This window comes from Heteronotia binoei, chromosome 21, assembly GCF_032191835.1.
Source record: "Heteronotia binoei isolate CCM8104 ecotype False Entrance Well chromosome 21, APGP_CSIRO_Hbin_v1, whole genome shotgun sequence".
Lineage (NCBI taxonomy): Eukaryota > Metazoa > Chordata > Lepidosauria > Squamata > Gekkonidae > Heteronotia > Heteronotia binoei.
In genome coordinates, this window is record NC_083243.1 from 102,873,528 (window position 1) to 102,895,230 (window position 21,703).

Here is a 21,703-nt window from a genome sequence, read left to right on the forward strand (position 1 = left end):
TCAAATTCTCAGAAAGATCCTGAGCACAAGGTCTGAGAGGTCCTTTGCTTTTAATTCTGGCAGATACTCTGGATTCTTTGGGCTAAACAAGATTAGGATGATGATATAACATGTAGCTTTTGGGCTCTCTTCCCAAATCACCTGGTAAACACGGCTTGCTGTTGCTATCACTTTTCAGCAACCTAGAAACTTTTCTGGAATCCAACCTGGCCTGCCTTCGCTGTCCTTCTTACATTCTCTCATTTTCTACGCATGAGTGGCATTCTGGGCAAGTAATCACCTTGTCAAAATAATTTAGTGCTCCATCTTTGCTGTATGCCTGGAGTTTTATCTTCCCTACTATAAAGAGAAACCAAAGTTAGACATGAGTATGTGTGTTACAATCCCAAGTCAGCCCTGACAGCAAAGAGGAAAAGGCCAGGCTTATCAGCCTACAACACACTCCATGGCCACAAGATCCTTTCTGAGGTACCATCCATCACTCAAGAGAGCTTAGGCACTGCAGGCACAGAGGAGTACAGCATTGTAGCATGTGTTTCAAGATAACCTTTCCGGGGGGGGGGGGGGGGGACGCCTTCCTGCCCCAAATACCAACAAGACATAATAGTGAATAGGATGATTTGCTGTCACTCACTTGACTCACTTTCTTTCCTTTGGTTCTTTTGATTATTTGAGACTATTTTTTCCACCCATAAGCAGTCATTTAAAGATACAGGTAAGTACTGTAGGTCTTAAGTAGAACTCCCTCTTTTCACATGTGTCACACCACAGGGGACCAGGAAGGGCCTTCTACTGGCTGCCACCACTCTGGTAAGGGTCTGTCTGGGAGGGCCCAGAGCACCCACTCATCCTTCTTAACAAAACACCTTCTATCCATGACTGAAGAGATAGTATAACGTTATTGAGAAGTGGAATGCATTTTTTGCCTCCGTCTTCACTGTGGAAGATGAGAAGTGTTTGCCCACTCTAGAACCACTAATTTTGGAATGGGTGTTGAAAGACCTGAGGCAGATTGAGGTGACAGCAGAAGAGGTCCTACAACTGATTGACGAATTAAAAACTAATAAGTCACCAGGACCAGATGGCATACATCCAAGAGTTCTGAAAGAACTCAAAGGTGAACTTGTGGATCTCCTGACAAAAATATGTAATCTTTCATTGAAATCTGCCTCCATTCCTGAGGACTGGAAGGTAGCACATGTCACCCCCATCTTTAAAAAGGGTTCCAGAGAAGATCCGGGAAATTACAGGCCAGTCAGTCTGACTTCAATACTGGGAAAGTTGGTAGAAACCATTATCAAGGACAGAATGAGTAGGCACATTGATGAACACAAATTATTGAGGAAGACTCAGCATGGGTTCTGTAAGGAAAGATTTTGCCTCACTAACCTGTTACAGTTCTTTGAGGGGGTGAACAAACATGTGGACAAAGGGAACCCAATAGATGTTGTTTACCTTGACTTCCAGAAAGCTTTTGATAAAGTTCCTCATCAAAGGCTCCTTAGTAAGCTCGAGAGTCTTGGAGTAAAAGGACAGGTCCTCTTGTGGATCAAAAACTGGCTAATTAATAGGAAGCAGAGTATAAATGGGCAGTCTTCGCAGTGGAGGACGGTAAGCAGTGGGGTGCCACAGGGATCAGTACTGGGTCCCATGCTCTTTAACTTGTTCATTAATGATTTGGAGTTGGGAGTAAGCAGTAAAGTGGCCAAGTTTGCAGATGACACTAAATTGTTAAGGGTGATGAAAACCAGAGAGGATTGTGAGGCACTCCAACGGGATCTGTTGAGGCTGGGTGAGTAGGCGTCAATGTGGCAGATGAAGTTCAATGTGGCCAAGTGCAAAGTAATGCACATTGGGCCCAAGAATCCCAGCTACAAATACAAGTTGATGGGTTGCGAACTGGCAGAGACTGACCAAGAGAGAGATCTTAGGGTCGTGGTAGATAACTCACTGAAAATGTCAAGACAGTGTGCGATTGCAATAAAAAAGGCCAACGCCATGCTGGGAATTATTAGGAAGGGAATTGAAAACAAATCAGCCAGTATCATAATGCCCCTGTATAAATCGATGGTGTGGTCTTATTTGGAATACTGTGTACAATTCTGATCACCGCACCTCAAAAAAGGATATTATAGCATTGGAAAAAGTGCAGAAAAGGGCAACTAGAATGATTAAAGGTTTGGAACATTTTCCTATGAAGAAAGGTTAAAACGCTTGAGGCTCTTTAGCTTGGAGAAACATTGACTGCGTGTGACATGATAGAGGTTTACAAGATTATGCATGGGATGGAGAAAGTAGAGAAAGAAGTATTTTTCTCCCTTTCTCACAATACAAGAACTCGTGGGCATTCAATGAAATTGCTGAGCAGTCAGGTTAAAACAGATAAAAGGAAGTACTTCTTCACCCAAAGGGTGATTACGTAACATGTGGAATTCACTGCCTCAGGAGGTGGTGGTGGCTACAAGCGTAGCCAGCTTTAAGAGGTGATTGGATAAAAATATGGCGCAGAGGTCCATCAGTGGCTATTAGCCACAGTGTATATATGTATGTATGTATATGTATATGTCTCTGTGTGTATATATATGTGTGTGTGTATATGTATGTATATATATGTGTGTGTGTGTATACACAAACATATTGGCCACTGTGTGACACAGAGTGTTGACTGGATGGGCCATTGGCCTGATCCAACATGGCTTCTCTTATGTTCTTATTGTAAGTACACAAAACAAACAAGTGGTTTTAATTATTAATGCAACAGTTAAAAATAGAAACTGTAAAGGTGATAGAAAGAAAATAACAGCCCTGATGCAATTAACCAAGCATTCCCTTCATCTAATGCCAAAGACTCACCACTCCCTGGGTGGGGATCTCTTCCAGCTACAGCCTTCCTCCAGCCCACCCTTTCCAGAAAGAACACTTCCTTGTCTGTAACCAGCATTTTTATGCTTTCCTCCCAGGTCCCACCCTCTGGGCAAGTTTTCCCTCCAAAACTGCTGCCCACTCAATCAGAGGGACAGAAGGGATCCTGGGAAATGCAGGCCCTGAAGCTACACTGATACAGGCTTCCCTGGAGCCTGTAGGCCTCACTAGGCCTAGGATCATAAGAAAATAGGCTTTCCAACCCCCCCACCCTGGCGGGGGACCCTCGAAATTGCATCCTCCTCTCCCGCTCTCAAAAAATCTGGGGGCGGGGGGGGGGGAGAGAGAGAACATACCTTTAGGCATCATGTTGTAGAGCTTCTGATCTGTTTTAAAATGTGTCCCTTTAAGGCTGCACAGGAAACAGGAAGGGTTTCATGGGAAAGTAACAGTTTCCATAGAGAATGGCCCCTCCCTTTCTTTTCCTGTGGAGCCTTGCTTTCATTTTCACAGCAAGCACATTCTTCTGGAAGAAGACCAAGTACGGTAAGTGTTTGTGTGTGTGAGAGAGAGAGAGAGGGAGGGGGCAGGGAGGGGGGATTCCCTGGTATGGAGGCCCCCCCTTTTAAAAGCATGGGGGGAGGGAAATTTATTTATTTATTTATTTGATTTATATCAATCTGCTAGGCACTCTATTATTCCCTATGGAAAATGATTCCCATAGGGAATTGATCCGTGGGTATTGGGGGCTCAGGGGGGCTATTTTTTGAGGTAGAGGCACCAGATTTTTAGTATAGCATCTAGTGCCTCTCCCCAAAATATCCCCCAAGTTTCAAAACGATTGGACCAGAGGGTCCAATTCTATGAGCCCCAAAAGATGGTGCCCCTATCCTTCATTATTTCCTATGGAAGGAAGGCATTTAAAAAGGCATGCTGTCCCTTTATATGTGATGGCCAGAACTCCCTTGGAGTTTAATTATGCTTGTCACATCCTTGTTCCTGGCTCCACCCCCAAAGTCTCCTGGCTCCGCCCCCAAAGTCCCCAGATTTTTCTTTAATTGGACTTGGCAACCCTATAACAACATGAATATATTTCTGGAATATGCTAGTTAGAACTGGGTTGTTGGTAGTTAGGATTCCAGCCATTGTTAAGTCTAAGTTGTTCCCTACCTTGCTGTTTTGCACATTAAAAAGGTTTTGAAGACACTCTGCCTGCTGTGTCTTTCTGGTCTTAGGGCAGACCATTTACCCACCTCCACACTGACTACACTTTATAGAGGAGCCAAACACCACATGGTGTCAGAAGTAGGTCTGCTTCTTTATCAAGCATGATACAGATCAAGCTTCCAGGTGATCTCCAGGTGGCAGACATCAGCTCCCCTGGAGAAAATGGTTGCTTTGAAGGGTGAACTCTATGACATTGTACTTTGCTAAGGCCCCTCCCTTCCCTAAACCCCTCCCTCCACCCCCAAAGTCTCCAGGTATTTTCCAACACAGAGACCTGGCAACCCTACTCCCAAGGTCTGGTTTCTGTTCAAACCTATAAGACTCAGTCTGAGCTGGTCTTGACTAGGGTTGCCAAGTCCAATTAAAGAAATATCTGGGGACTTTGGGGGTGGAGCCAGGAGACTTTGGGGCAGAGCCAGGAGCAAGGGTATAATAAGCATAACTGAACTCCAAGGGAGTCCTGGACACCACGTTTAAAGGGACCACACACCTTTTAAATGCCTTCCTTCCATAGGAAATAATGAAGGATAGGGGCACCTCCTTTTGGGGCTCATAGAATTGGACTCCCTGGTCCAATCGTTTTGAAAATTGGGGGGTACTTTGGGGAGAGGCACTGCATGCTATACTGAAAAATTGGTGGCTCTACCTCAAAAAACAGCCCCCCCCAGAGCCCCAGATACCCATGGATCAATTCTCCATCATTTCCTATGGGAATAAGTCTCTATACGGAATAATGGAGTTCCCAGCAGAAATTTCCCTCCCCTCCCCCCACTTTCTGATGACCCTGAAGGGGGGGAGGGCCTTCAAACCGGGGGATCCCCTGCCCGCACCTGGGGATTGGCAACCCTAGTCTTGACTGACAATTTGGGGAAGAACTGAGGAGATGGGAGCAAAAGCTTCATCTTTACCTCACAGTAAGTGCAATAAATAAACCAGAAGAGTATAAGATTGCAGTCCTACTGTGCTGCATTGATGATAAAACCTTGGAAATATACAATAACAAGCAGAATGTGTTTGCAGATTGAGCCAGGAAATCCCTGGAAGAAGTTAATACCACAGCCTTTAAAAATTATTGGGAGTCCAGAAAAAAACCTGTTTTTGAAAGTTCCAGTTTTGGCAGTTCAGGTTCAATGCAGCAGAAGGTATTAATAGTTTTGTCACACAACAGAGGTGCAAAGCTCAAGATGGTGAATCTGGAGCAGTAGAGGTCATTGTGATTAGGAACAAAATTGTCTTTAGCATTACTATTAATAAGGTAAAGGAAAAGTTGCTAGAATGTGCTGATCTCACCTGAAATAAAGTGAGTTCAGCCAGCTCTGAACCAACCAAGAACGCTTTATTGCAAGAAGAAACAGTCACTAACAGCACAGGCACTTCACTCATATACACTGTGGCTGAGTTAAACACCTCCCCTTTAGTCTGCGGCAATTCCTCCTATTGGTCTCTCCAGGATCCTTCATTTGCATTTCCTGAAAGAAATGCCTCATGTCCCAATTGGCCAGTTCTAAGAGAACGGCCAATTGGAATGCAGGCATCAGGATCCTGGAGAATAATGGAAGCATGCTTCAAGCCCAGGCCTACTAACACAGCAATTACATAACAGGCCTACTCAGGGCTATTTTTGTAGAAAAAGCCCAGCAGGAGCTCATCTGCATATTAGGCCACACCCTCCTTGATGCTACCATTGTTTCACATAGGACTTTTTTTAGAAAAAGCCCAGTAGGTACTCATTTGTATATTAGGCCACACCCCCTGACACCAAGCCAGCCAGAACTGCATTCCTGTGCATTCCTGCTCAAAAAAAAAAAAAAAAAAAAAAAGCCCTGGGCCTACTGTCGGGACCAAATGCCGCAGGATCCAGCCCACGCACCGGTGATAAGAGTAAGATTTACACGGCGAGGAAAATACACACACACACAGAGGCGCCTGGATCAGTTTCTAAAGGTCATCTAGTTTTGCGCAAATCAGTCAGAAGCTTTTTCATAACTCAAAAGACTCTTTATTTATTCTCATTTTCTCTATCTCTCATTTTCTCTATCTCCCCTCCCAATACCGAGGGCTGCCTTTTATACATTTCATGACCTCATAACATTCCACTTGCTCCAGCCAATTAATTACCGTGTGTATTCTGCCCAGAGACAGCAGCACATGCGTACATGAAACAAACAACAAGTTTCTTTGAGACCATAAATCAAGTTCGTCTGCAAAACATCCCGTCCACACATTTTTATCTCTCTTTGCTCTTAACTCACTCCAAAACGTAAATCAAATCCCCACATTTCCTCTCTTTTTATTTATTTTTTCAACTATCAGGGCTAAAGGAGAACATTAACTACATAATCTAAATACGGTGATTAATGAAAAAAATACATTGAATATAAAACAAGCTATTATTAATATGAATATCATAATCACCACTATTACAAAATTTTCCAACTACTTTCAATTTGGAAACCAGGATCATATTGTAACCATGGCTTCCTCTATAACCTTTGATTCACTTATATAACAACAACAAGATTGATTTTAAAAAGATATAAAACCTCATTCTATAAAAATAGAAAATCTAAACCAAGACAATTCTAAAAAACAGTATTCATTACAAAATTCATTTCAATTAGCAAAGCAGCAATAGCTATTTTTAAAGCATTAGTAATAATTCTATATCTTTAGAAATGGTTAACAATATCAAATCATTACTAACAAAAATCATAATAAGAATAGAAACTTACAATATCCAATAATACTATCTGTAACTTATTCAGTGCTTGCTTATACATATATATGTGAGTGAGGATTATATGATACCATAATATCAGAATGTTTAACAGTATAGATGTCATGAGGACCAAGAGCAATTAAAGTACATTGGTCCCTCCAACAGAAAGACAAAACCTTATAAGGACTATGTTTACAAATAAAAAATATATCATCTTTCAAACCATAACTATAATTTTCAGTTGTTTCCACGTTTGTTTTTCATTTCAGAATTACATTTCCCACCCCAACTGTCACTCCTAGCATTGAGATTACAAAGCTGATTCAGATTCTCTATGCCAAGGTCTGACACATTGAGCAGGAATCCATAGAGGTCCTTTCTCTAATGCTACTGCAGCATATCTCTTCCCCAGGATATCAGGGGGACAGGACCTTTCTATTCAGGATCATGAAGCTTCTGATAGGTGACAAGTGGTCTAGGCAGTTGTTCTTCTGACCTAAAATGAAGCTCAACAAGGGTATAAGACCTGTTACGGGGAGTAAACAAAAATTTAATGCATAAAGCACTCTAGCCATGACGGTAGGGACATCTGCTGTTGGAATCTCTTTCCCCTCCGTCTGGCAATTCAATAGCGATTTAAAAGTCAAATGAGCTCTCTCCACAATAGCTTGACCTGTTGAATTGAAAGGAATACCATGAGTTAGTTTTATTCCCCACAATTGACAAAAATCTGAAAATGCTACAGAAACATAGGCAGGTGCATTGTCCATTTTCAAACATCCTGGCCTTCCCATAACTGCAAAGGCTCGAATGCAATGCTGAATATCATGACTTGATGTTTCTTCTTTCATGGGCATGGCCCAAATAAAACCCAAAGATGTGTCTATTGTGAGATGTAACTTGTTGAGAGGAGCTAATGCTGGCACAGGAGTCACATCCATTTGTCAAACCTGGTTGGCCTGAGCTCCTCGAGGATTCACTGCATCATAAGGAAAGCTAATGGGAGTCTTATAACAAGAGGGACACGCAGACACAATGTCCCTTGCTTGTGACATCTGGATGGAGAACATTCTATGCAAAGTCTTTGCAGACTGATGGAATGCAGCATGTGACTGAATAGGATCGTCAAACAAGGAAAAAACATTATTCTGAAGAGCTGCATCTGCACGTGCATTTCCTTCCACCAACATCCCTGGTAGGCCAGAGTGGGAATGAATGTGTGTAACAAAACAGAAAGCTCTTCTCTCCTGTAATAAAAACTGCAACTGACAAAACATTTTATACAATTCTTTGTCAATAGATGGAGCCAAATAAGACAAAGGTAAATGCATCATTAGTCTGAACACATATTAAGTATCTACTATAAGAGTAAAATCATCATTTTTGAACAACTGAAATGCTAAAACCACAGCAGCCAATTCTGACCACTGGGCTGATGACTGTGAATTGGTAAATTTCACTTCTCACACCCCATCTGGCTTTTGCCAAATGACTACTCTTTAAGTTGGAGACTCATCTGTGAAAAAAGTCAAAACATCCTGCAAAAGGTGTGGAAAAAGACAAGTTGTTAGTTTGTAAGGCATTTGGAAAAACAACAAAAAACATTTATCTTGGGGGGGGGGGGGTGTTACAAAGGATTGTTCCCAAAAAACCCTCAAAAGCTATCTGGAACTCTGGAGTAGTCTGCAACAACCTGTGAAAAGGGAAAATAACCAAGATTAATATCTTTTTCTGTCAGCTGGATTGTATTACTTCTGGATTTAGAAAACAAGTCAGAGACTGCTGTAATCTATGAGTACAAGTTCTTTGAAGGAGTATGTGGTAGATGAATCCATTTCACGATAGCAATTTCTTCAAAGGTAAACTTCATCTCTTGGGTCACTTCAATCATTTCTGCAGGAGATGAATGTCCAGCAAGTGCTAAAAACAAAGGCGACAGTTCCATGGTTGTAACATAAGGTTGGCATTAATAGAATAGACGCCACCCTCAGGCCTTCTGGTATCACTGCATCTGCAGAAGCCCATACATGCAAGGTAACATATAGTGAACATGAAAAGGCAAACACTTCTGGAATCACTCTCCAATTAGGAGAAATCAAAATTGGCAGGACAAGTCCCAAATATCCTGATGAGATGGAATTCAATAAAACTGCTTCATTAATAACAACAGGTATGGCAGAGACCTCCCCTGATATTGGTGTAGAGGGCTCATTGACCCGAGGGATGACATCCTTTTTGCCACTCCCATAGTTCCTGGGCCTGGGGATGGCCCGTCATTTCATTTCCCTGCTGCTGTTCCATAGCAAGGCCATTCTGAACAAGACAGGATCTTTTTCACGCTTTCAGCGCCACCTGCTGTACGGCTGTGGTATAAGGTACTGATTTTTGCAGCTCTTTCAGAGTTTGGAATGTTAATGAATCATATCTGCCAAAAGCAGCTAAGTCTCCTCCCCCACCTGAGGCTCCTTGAATAATTGGAAAAACAACTTGAGTTTGGCCTTGATTTTTCATATCTGGGCCATCTGGTGGTTTAGGAGGAGGATGACGAATTACATCATAGCCAGGAGGTGTAGCAAATAACCCTGGGAGCAATGGTGGCAAAATCCGAGGGAAGAAGGCAAAAGTCATTATTCCAGCCTCTGTCTGCTGATTAAATAGAATGTTGGTGGGCTTAACTCCTTCTAAACAAGCCCTTACTTTGCCCCAGGTGCACAGAATTTTGGCTATGATCTTTGGATGATCCTGAAAAACATGTCCTATTTCATACCAGTCTTGTATTTTTAAAGTTCCACTCTCAGGAACACACAGACAAACATCTGTTATGGCTTTCACCAAAGCAAAAACATCAGACTTCTCAACAATAAATCCTTCTTTGGAAAGAAGACAGTGTAAATCTGTACTGAGGCTGGCTTGGACAGCTGATAAGGGAGAACCCATTTTCTTAGGGTCTGTGTGCTGACTTGACAAATCACACTCACTGTGTGTGGGACCCGTTTCCGGATGAATAAGACGTCTTTGAAGCCCTTCTCTGGGCGGAGTGGAGTGTTTGCCAAGCAGTAAATCAGCCTGTCTTCAGAGCCAAGCACGGGGCACCAAAATATCGGGACCAAATGCCGCAGGATCGAGCCCATGCACCGGTGATAAGAGTAAGATTTACACGACGAGGAAAATACACACACACACAGAGGCGCCTGGATCAGTTTCTAAAGGTCATCTAGTTTTGCGCAAATCAGTCAGAAGCTTCTTCATAACTCAAAAGACTCTTTATTTATTCTCATTTTCTCTATCTCTCATTTTCTCTATCTCCCCTCCCAATACCGAGGGCTGCCTTTTATACATTTCATGACCTCATAACATTCCACTTGCTCCAGCCAATTAATTACCGTGTGTATTCTGCCCAGAGACAGCAGCACATGCGTACATGAAACAAACAACAAGTTTCTTTGAGACCATAAATCAAGTTCGTCTGCAAAACATCCCGTCCACACATTTTTATCTCTCTTTGCTCTTAACTCACTCCAACACATCTTCTCTGTACTTAAATCAAATCCCCACAGCCTACTAACAGTGAACACAGCAAATACATAACTAGGGTTGCCAATCCCCAGGTGGGGGCAGGGGATCCCCCGGTTTGGAGGCCCTTCCCCCGCTTCAGGATCGTCAGAAAGCAGGGGGAGGGGAGGGAAATGTCTGCTGGGAACTCTTTTATTTCCTAGGGAGATTTATTCCCATAGAAAATAATAGAGAATTGATCAGCGGGTATCTGGGACTCGGGGGGGGGTATTTTTTGAAGCAGAGACACCAAAATTTCAGTACAGCATCTAGTGCCTCTCCCCAAAATACCCCCCAAGTTTCAAAAAGATTGGACCAGGGAGTCCAATTCTATGAGCCCCAAAAGAAGGTGCCCATATCCTTCATTATTTCCTATGGAAGGAAGGCATTGAAAAGGTGTGCTGTCCCTTTAAATGTGATGGCCAGATCTCCCTTTGGAGTTCAATTATGCTTGTCACAGCGTTGATCTTGGCTCCACCCCTAATGTCTCCTGGCTCCACCCCCAAAGTCCCCAGATATTTCTTAAATTGGACTTGGCAACTCTATACATAACACAGCAACTACATAACATCACCCTTGTAAAAGCAATTGATATTTGCAGAGCCAGCAGGGGAGCCCCACCCCCAAAGAGCTTCATTGTCATCCAACGTGCCTGGCGTGATGACATCACCCAGAAGTAATGTCATCACACTGAGCAGATCACGCAGTGGGTGCTCTAGCATTTGGGTGAAAAATCTATGGCACCATGGAGTTTTTAAACCAAATGCTAGACCATCCCCTGCACAACATGCCTGGCACGATAACATCACTTCTGGGTGATGTCATTGCAAGAGGCACTTTGAGCAATGATGGAGCTCTTTGGGGGCAGGGCTTCCCCTGCTGACCATATCTGTGCAAGCAAGTTGGAGGCCCCAAAATCAAGGGAACCCCCCAGCTGTGGGAAAGGGAATGGGAACCCTAGCGCAGACCCACCTTCACAGTGAGTACAGTTTACAGAAGAGCCAAACACCGCAAGTGCTTCCTGAATTAGTTTGAAGTTATTTCAAGTTGGGTTTTATCTTGGATTCTCTTAAAATTATACTGCATTGATAGTTTTACATATTTAACCCAATAAAGAATTTCAGCACCCAACTGGAAATTACAATAGTATGCCTACCTCCTAATGACATGTAGATGGGAGTAAAATCAAATAACAGTTTTAACTAGAAGTATAGTAGACAAATGTATTAATGATAAGAACAATACAAAGAGCAGCATATTCAGAACAATGACAATTCTTTTATACCCCCTTTCAAATTCTGGTTAATTGGACCTGCTTACTAATTTGTTCTTTAACTCTACGTAATTGGGCTCTTTGCCCGTGTTCGTGTATACAAAGAAAGTTGAGATCAAAATACAGGACTCTGTTCATACAGTTCCAGCTGTTAATATGGAAATATGGAAGACAGCTGTAAGCTTGATATAGTGGCAGTAAATCAGTAGGATTTGAACTGTAAGGTCTGAGGGTCTCAGAGCTGTAACTGAAAGTTGTGAATAGAGATGCTCACAGAAGTGGGGGGAATGCCACACACGATGCTGCCCAGGAAAAAAAAATAGAACACACTAGGGGAGCATAGAATTTGGATTGGATTGAAAATTTACTTAGGCAACCTTTAGGGACCCATTCTTGCCTGTATGAACTGATTTCACTGCACTGTTTGTCTTGGTAATGCAACTAGAATTGCTTTTGCTGTTCTGGGGATTCAAGTTCCTGTTGCTCTAACCTCTCCTGAGCTAAAACCACAGCAGTACTACTTATCAGAGAAATCTTTTGCCATGAAAACCCAAGCCTGTCCTATATTCAAAGCTCAATTTCAAAATATCTTGGTTAATATTGGTATTCTAGTGCCAACAGCCCCTTTTCTTGAAAAAGTGCTAATCCGAGACTTGAGAGAGTTTAGCTGGGTTTTGAAAACGTAAACAATTTATGGCTAGGAGGCTGATTTAAGTGTAATTGCTGTCTTTAGGACCTCACATATCAGCTTTGGAGTTGCACTTGTTTAGTTTAGCTGAAAGAACTACAAAAGTGAAATATCTGTTTGCATGCTATTTTATTTATTTATTTATTTATTTTATTTTACTATATTTCTATTCCGCCCATTCCCCATAGGGCTCAGGATGGAGCACAACACGTTATAAAACAATAAAATACAATAAAAACATTTTATGAACAAACAACTCAGCAGCACTCAGAAAATTTTCAAATCATCACAATATTGCCCAACCTGGCCATCTCATAAGATCAACATGTTATACCATAAAGATGGCAGATATTATTCCATTTTATAGCACAGGTGACAATGCCAGCAGGGGAGGCCAACCAGATCAAGAAATAAATGCCTGCAGCCTCAACTAAAAGCCTGGCGGAACAGCTCCGTTTTACAGGCCCTATGGAAAACTAATAAGCCAGGTAGGGCCTGGATTTCTGAAGGGAGCTGATTCCACCAGGTTGGGGCCAGGACTGAAAAAGCTCTGACCCTAGTTGAGGCAAGACGGGCGTCCTTTGGGCTGGGGGTGGCCAACAGATGTTGTGAGGCTGAACGTAACAACCTCCTGGGCATATATGGGAGGAGACAATCCTGCAGATATGTTGGTCCCCGGCCGCATAAGGCTTTCAATGTTAAAACTAAAACCTTGAAGCTGTCCCGGTACTCAATAGGCAGCCAGTGCAGACTGCGGAGTGCCAGCCAAATGCCCACCCATAAAAGTGATGCAGTCAGCAGGTGAGCTGCCACATTCTGCACCAGCTGCAATTTCCAGATCAGTCTCAAGGGCAAGCCAGCGTAAAGCGAGTTACAGTAGTCTAGTTTGGAAATGACCATTGTATGGATCACTGTAGCCAGGTCCTGGGGGGAAAGATATGGTGCTAGCTGCCTGATCTGCCAAAGATAACAAAAGGCAGACCTGGCAATCATCGTGATCTGAGCCTCCATGGAAAGGGTGGAATCCAAGATCACTCCCAAGCTCTTCACTTGTTGGGCGGGCATCAATGTGGCACTGTCCAAGGCTGGGAGCTGGATACACATACCCACCCACCCCGGGCCCAGGTACAGGATCTCCATCTTTCAGCATTGAAGAAAAACAATATTTAGTTTTCTGGCTAAGAAAGTGAAGGAAGGGGAAAAAACCCCCAGCAACACATGATCAGATATCTAAGTTTCTTGGTTCAACTCTGGAATCTCCTAAGTGAAGGAACTTCCAGGTAGCAGTTCTTGTAAAAGTCAGCTGGAGTATGCAGTTGTAAACAATTTAGGTTCATGGTCTTTATTCGCTATATGTTGTGTCCCTAAAGGATGTAATCAAGTGTAAGTGTTACAGAGGCTGGTAATGCACAGCTGGGAGCTTGGCCACCACATAAGGCCTCCCAAATCTAGCACTTGAGTGCACACTTTGAGGTATAAAGCCAAAGAAAATTCCTGGGATTTTGTGTATCCGTCCTCTGGTATGCTCTGAGAACCCAAGTGATTCCCCCCCTTGCTGCCCTGTGAAGTATACTATGACTAGTGAAGGCACAGGAACTATGACTTGTGAGGTCTTTAACTATTAACTGACATATCTGAAATCTGGAAACTTAATTCCCATAAGGGCTTAGCGCAAGACGGGAAAGGACATAAACCAATTATGTTATATGATAGTTGCAGCATAGTTATTTCCGGTGTTTTTCAAAGCATTCTGATTTTTATACACACAGACACAGCTGGGCTTTCTTACTATTTCCAGTGTTTCTCTCCAAAATTTGTCTGTGAACACCCTTGAAATAGCAGCCTAGACTTTCCCTTGATCTTTCTTAGAGCTCTGTCCTGAGAGATTGATTTGATCTCTCTCTGACTGGGAAATTCTCTCCTGTCCACTCTGCACAGGTCTCTAGTTCTGGCAATTCCTAACCCACAGCTGCTTTGATCTATGGGAACAATATATATTGATTAGTGACCGGACATGAAACTGTGAAAGGCTGAAGGATGCTTTTTTTATTGAGAGCTGATTCCCTGCTCTCTCCATTTTCTTGTTATGAACATCACAAGCAAAGATTAATGATAGCCGTTCCACTTGTTTAAGCAGCTGATGTCTCAGCCCTGGATCCCACCTGGGGCTCCCTGCTGGACAATAAAAATAGACCATTACTGAGCTAACCAAAAACCTATAAAGACAGGCAAAGCTTGAGCTTCCAGGCAAGTAAAGAAAAACTATGCTCTCATAGACTCAAAAAGCTAGAGAGATTTTTAAAAGCATACCTGCCTGTGAACTTTGAAAAATAGTTAATATAAATGTTTAGAATCTTCAGGAGAATTATGTATTTTTTGAGGGGTTAGGGTTGCCAGGCCCAATTCAGAAAATATCTGGGGACTTTGGGGGTGGAGTCGGGAGACTTTCCCATTCCAAATAAATTACACACACACACACACACACACACACACACAAAGCAGTGCAGTTCCCCTGAACAGAGTATTCACAATGTTTTTGCGATTGCTGTTTGTCAGTGGTTGATTTGTTATTGCACATTTTGGTTTTTTTGTCCCAAACACTACACATACATGGCAAGGAGAGGACCATGGGATACCAACTAACTTCAGGTCTCTACAAAAAAATATAACAATTGAGCAGGATTCTATGAAAATTATACTTACTTACGTCGTTTTCATGGCAGACTTTTTACAGGGTAGTTTGTCATTGCCTTCCCCAGTCATCTACACTTTTCCCCCAACAAGCTGGGTACTCATTTTACCAATCTCAGAAGGATGAGTCAACCTGGAGCCAGCTACCTGAACCCAGCTTCTATCGGGATCGAACTCAGGTCGTGAGTAAAGCTTAGGACTGCAGTACTGCAGCTCTACCACTCTGTGCCACGGGCTCTTTCAGATTCATTTCAGATTAGGAAAATAATATTGGGGGGTGAATCCTTCACTCTTTAGATTCTGATCTAAATTGGACCACACACATGCCTAGAATTGAGCATAAAACTAGGGTTGCCAAGTCCAACTCAGAAAATATCTGGGGACTTTGGGGGTGGAGCCGGGAGACTTTGGAGGTGAAGGCAGGAGACTTTCCCATTCTCTAAAATAAATAAATAAAAATACAGCAGTACAGTTCCCCTAAACACAGGCTTCATTTCCTCATCCACTAGCAGCTGTACTTCCACTAAATGAAATTGAACACACACACACATGCACACTCACAATGCAGTCAAAATAAACACAGCATGCACACACTTCTGTGATCTCACTGGGGCATTTTACTCAGGGGAGTTGCAGAATGTAACCATTTGCTATATTTCAACTAACTTCTTCAGAATGACATGAAAAACAAAAGCAGAGCAGTTGAGGGGGTGGCGTTTTCTTCCAAACAAACAAAGGGACTCTGCTTACTTATCTTCCTTTCTCACATGCTTCCCACATTCACCAGGGAGACTGTTGGAGGTGGAGGTTTTCATGTTGGCTGTTGGCGGTGGGGAGGAGCCTGCAAAACCAGGGGATCCCCTGCTGGGACCTGGGGGCTGTCAAGCCTACATAAAACTCACAATATACATGTATCTAATTAGGATATTTCTGAGTACTGCTTGAGGTGGCTTACAAATCTGCACCACAATATAAAATGCATGCCATTAAAAACATTGGACAAACAGCATGAAAACTATCCACAGAACATAAAAACTGGTAAGATAAAACCTCTAATTAAAAGCCTGTCTTAAAATATGTGTGCCTAACAGAAATTAAAGTGGGCACTAGGTTAGCGTCACTCAGTACATTACAATTTTAGATGATAAAAAGAACTTGATTAAAAAAGAAATAAAAAGGTCCTCAGAAGCAGAAGAGGAAAAAGAAAGCTGAGGGCAAGCTAATGAGGTCAATTTCATCATTAAAAACTGGAAGTAACTGCACCATCACCATGGTAGTTTTGCTACCTAGAATGGCAGACAGAATAGGGCCAGAATCTGACTGCTTGACCGCAAATCCTTGTGACAGCCAACTTCCGGCAAGATGGCGGAGTGACGCAGAGCTCCTTTCCCTGTCTTGGGAGGGAACTCCGTTTGTGGGGTAATCGAGGGGGCTTCCCGGCTGGGAAGTACCTCTTAAGGAGCTGTCTGGAGACGCTCCGAAGCCTGGGGGGCTTTCTGGACGTGGGGGAGGAACGGAGGTTCCTCACCCAGCGCCCGTCTTCCTCCTGGCCGATACCCCAGCAACACCTCGGTGCCTAACTGTGCCGCTGGGAAAGGGAGATTGGAGAGGAATCTTAACTCCCTCAAGTGCACCCCATAGCGTTCTTTCCTACCTGGGTCGTCCCACCCTTGGAATGCGAATGCTGCAGCTCATGGTGATGGTGAGAAGAAGACAAAGCTGGTAAGCGGTTTGTGTGCTGCACCGATCGATAGGGAGCGGAGCCGCGGCGTGTGGGTATCGGTTGAGGACGTGAACGGCTGAGGAGGTGGGCGGCTTGGCGGCTTAGCGGCGACTGGATGAGCGATCGTTTTGAGGGGAAACAACAAAGAACCTGGCTGTGATCAAAGAATATTGGCAGAAGGAAGACGGGGGGAAGTAGGGGGTTGAGAAGCGATTTGTTTTCCGTCTTTGAGACATTAAAAGTGGTAGCCAGTCCGCGACCGGTGTGAGAACCGCGACTTGAGTCAGGAGAGAGGAAGCTGTTGGTAATGGTGGACGCGAGCTGAAGTTCTCCTTCTCGGACGCAGAAGACGCAGCCGGCGCTGGCGGTGAGCTGAGACAGAATCTTTCTGAGTGTGTTTGACGATCTTAACTCCCCCCCCCTTGCTTGTCTATTTCCGGTTTCTTTATTTTTTGCCTTTTCATCTGCGCTTCCGCTGGAGCTTTATTTTTTATTTTTATTTTACTTTTCACTTTGTTCATGCAAATACTTATCTCTGGGATAACTAATTTTTGGTAACAGCTTAAAGGGTAGAGTAGTGGTTCTTAGCAGCTTTTGCTGCGGCTGCTCTCTATTGAAGATTGTGGTTTTTAAATCTATAATTATTGGAAACAGGGTTAGGCATTATATCTAGATTTTTGAAACCTTCCTCTTTGGAGTATAAGAGACTGGCAATTTTGGACTCTAGAAAACATTTTCCTTCTCATCTTTCAGAACGTGGGGATTTATTAGGACTAAAACTCGAACTTGGTTTTTAGAACACTGGAAGACAGCTAAAAGACTATTTGGCACTAAGACACTAAGACATTAAAATTTGACACTAAGCTACCAAGACAATATTAAGATCCTGAAACAATTAAGAAACAAGAAAAGGGAAGAAGGAAGAAAGAGGAAGGAGCAGAGAAGATAAGGAACAGAGAAACAAGACTGTGTAAATATATATGTTGATTATTTCTTGATTCAGAACTGTAATTTTTGATTTATTTGCTTATTCTCTTACTATAAATAATTCCAAGGTGAGATTTTGATAGTTAATCCTTAATGCATTAATGAAATGAATTGATTCAATATCTGATACCTAATAATTAATTGAATTATTGATTGAGCTCAAGAATTATTGATAGAATTTACTTCTTGATTGAATTTATTGATTTGCTGTATTACTTATTGAGCTGTATTACTTATTGAGCATTTTTACTGGATCCCAGATAATCTTGAATCGCTGACTGAGCTTAAGAATTTATTTAGCTGAATACTGATTATTGATAGTCTTCCTGCTTATTGATATATTGAGTTGTTGAAAATTACAAATTGGGTTAGTTTATAAGGTTAGTGACAGTAGCATCATTATGACGGAAACAAAGATTAAAAAATATCTACAAGGTACTCCTCCAGCAGGGGGAGGTAAGGTGCAAGCCGCTGTCAACCGAGACGCGTTGGAAAAATTACAGAGTACAGTTACTGCTGGATTTAAGCAGAACCAAGAAGCTTTAGATGGGCTGAAAACAGACTTGATGACTCAAATTAAGAAAACCAACGATCAGTTGGCAGAATTTCAAAAGCAGCTATTGGCCAATACACAACAAGTTCATGGTTTGACAGCCAAAGTTGAGAGAATGGAAGATCGGGAGAAGCGCACAATCAATACGGTTAGAGAAAACCAAACAGGATTGATGGAGCTAGAAGAACGGGTGATGAGGCTCGAAATGGAGAAAGCTTCAACTATTCTTCGCTTTCAAAACTTACCAGAAGAGAAGGAGGAAGATATAATTAGTAAAATCAGAGATATCTTAATTGTTGATGATGAAGAACTATTGGAAGAAGGTTCAAGAGATATTCTTTGGGCCAAAAGAGTTTCTTCGAGCTACATAAGGAAATTCAAACTCCCCAGAGAAGTACAAGTAAAGTTCGCCCGTCCAGAAACTGTGGAAAGGATTCTGCGGAAAGCAAGAGATTATGAAATGAATTGGAAGGGAACGAAGATCAAAGTATTGAAAGAGATACCCTGGAGTGTCCGACAGAGGAGATTCAAGTTTAGGAAATTGTCTACCTGGTTAATGAAGCAAGAAATTCAATTCAGATGGCTTATCCCGCAAGGACTTTTCTTTACATTTCAAACTAAGAGATACAATATCACTACTGAGGCCAAGATGGAAGAATTTTGGGATGAGTTCGTGGAGCGAAATGGATCTGAATCGGGAGACGAACAGGAGGTAGAAGGAGCTAAGAAGTTCACTGATGATAAGTCTCCCAAAAAGAAACCTGAGAAGATCAAAACCAGGCTCCAGACTAAGAAAGACTCAGCCATGATATCGGATAGTATTCACTCATCAAAATGAACTCTAAGATGGTAACTAAAATACTCTCTTTGAATGTTAACGGATTAAATGAACCCGGGAAGAGGAAGAGAACTTTTCTGCAATTGAAAAAATCTGGCGCCCACATTATCTGTCTGCAAGAAACGCATATTAGGAAGGATAATGTGAAGTATTTGGAAAACAAGAAATTGGGTACTTTATATTCTTCATGTGACCCTTCTAAAAAGAGGAAAGGGGTAGCTATCTTTGTTCCTCATCACATTAAGTCGAGCTGCCTATATTCGGATGAACAAGGAAGAATTATCATAGTCGAATTGGAGTTAAATGGACTTAAAACAATTCTTGGGAATATTTACGCCCCTAATGAAAATCAAGAAAAATTTTATCAAGTATTGTGTATGAAACTTAGAGAATTCAATTCAGATAGGTATTGCATAGTTGGTGATTACAATGCGTTATCTGATATTAAAATGGACAAAAAAATATGACGACCCTCAAAAAAAGAAGAAGAATCGGAATTTACTGCCCAACTCTTTTTGGAAGCTGGCTGAAGAATTAAACTTAGTAGATGCCTGGAGAACAAAGAACCCGAATACGACAGATTTTACTTTTTATTCACATTCACATAAATCCTGGTCTAGAATAGATATGACCTGGGTATCCTTGAGTATGATTTTGTCAGTTAACCAAGTTGATATCCTTCCTCAGTCATACGCTGATCACAACCCAATTCTGTTATCTCTACAGGAGCAATCAAGAAATCCTCGATGGTCTTTAAATCTGCAAATTTTAAAAGAAACTCAATTCCTGGAAGTAGCTAAAAAAGAGATTCAGGAATTTTTTAAACTCAACTTGGAGAAAGACACGAAGATCCCAGTGATTTAGAGGAGTTGCCATCCGATATTCAAAGAGGAGGAAGAGAGAACAAAGAAAATCCTACAATGAACTCATAACAAAATTGAAATACTATGAGAAACAACAGAAAACTGGGAATCCAAGAGAGGTGAAGGCCAGAATTATTTTCATCCAACATCAGATAAATATTCTTCTAGCAGAAGAAATGGAGAAAAAATTAAAATGGACAAGACAAAATTATTTTGAAAATGCTAATAAAGTGAGTAGATGGCTGGCTTACAAATTAAGGAAGGAAAAGGAGAAGAAGATCATAAAAATGTTGAAAAATGAATCCAAGGAGGAGGTGTTTCAAAATTCTCAAATGAAAGATATTATTCAAAACTTTTATAGGAATCTGTACAAAAAGCAAAAGATTGAACAATTCAAGCAAGAAAATTATATAAAGGGAGTCGAAATGAAACAATTAACAAGGGAACAGCAAGCAAGCTTGGAGAGCCCAATCTCAATGCAGGAATTGGTTGATGTAATTAAAACCCAAAAAAGTAACAAGACCCCAGGTCCAGATGGACTTCCGATTGAGTTTTTTAGAACTTTTGAAGACTTGTTATTGTTGCCTTTTAAGAAAGTAATTGAGAATGTTTATCACTCAGGCGAGACTCCGGATTCCTGGAAAGAAGCGCTGATTACTCTCATTCACAAAGAAGGCACCGACCCATCAGAAATTAAAAATTACAGACCAATTTCACTTTTAAATAGTGATTATAAGATTTTTGCAGCAATTCTAGCGAATAGACTGAAGAAGGTGATTACCGACTTAATTCATGAGGATCAAACAGGTTTCGTCCCAGGACGACTAACGAACCTGAATGTGAGGCTACTTTTAAACGTGATTGAATATTACAGGGATCACCCGGACAAAGAATTCGCTGCTATTTTCGTGGACGCAGAAAAGGCTTTTGATAATGTCAATTGGAATTTTACCAAAGTGACATTGAATGCGATTGGTTGTGGTGAAAGGTACCGAAGAATGGTCGAAGCGGTTTACTCGAAGCAAAATGCGAGAGTGAGTTTTAATGGACTGATGTCTGATTTAATAGAAATACAACAAGGCACTAGACAGGGATGCCCGCTATCCCCATTGCTTTTTATTTTGACGCTAGAACCCTTAATAAAGAAGATTAGAGAAGATACCAAAATTCAAGGAACCAGAATCAATAACGTGGAATTCAAGTCTTTGGCGTTTGCAGACGACTTAGTATTTATCTTGGAACAACCCATCTCTTCGATAGTCCCTCTGAAGCAAAGACTACGAGAATTTGGAGAAGTATCTGGTTTCAAACTGAATGTGTCTAAGACAAAAATTTTAACGAAAAATATGGAGAAAATTCAAGTTGAATCTTTAGAACAGCTTTCAGGATTTAAGCAAGAAAAAAAGATAAAATACCTTGGAATTTACTTGACGAACGACTTAAAGACTTTGTACAGAGACAATTATGAAAAAATATTGAAAGAAATCCGGGATGATCTAACTAACTGGAAAGATCTCCATATTTCGCTCTTAGGTAGAGTTGCTACAATAAAGATGAACATTCTTCCAAGGATCTTATTTCTTTTCCAAACAATCCCAATCACCTTGCCCAAACTATTCTTCCAGAAACTCAATTCTATGATCAAGATGTTTATCTGGCAAGGGAAAAAGGCTAGAATAAAATTGAAAATTCTACAAGACAGCAAATTAAGAGGTGGTCTAGCTCTC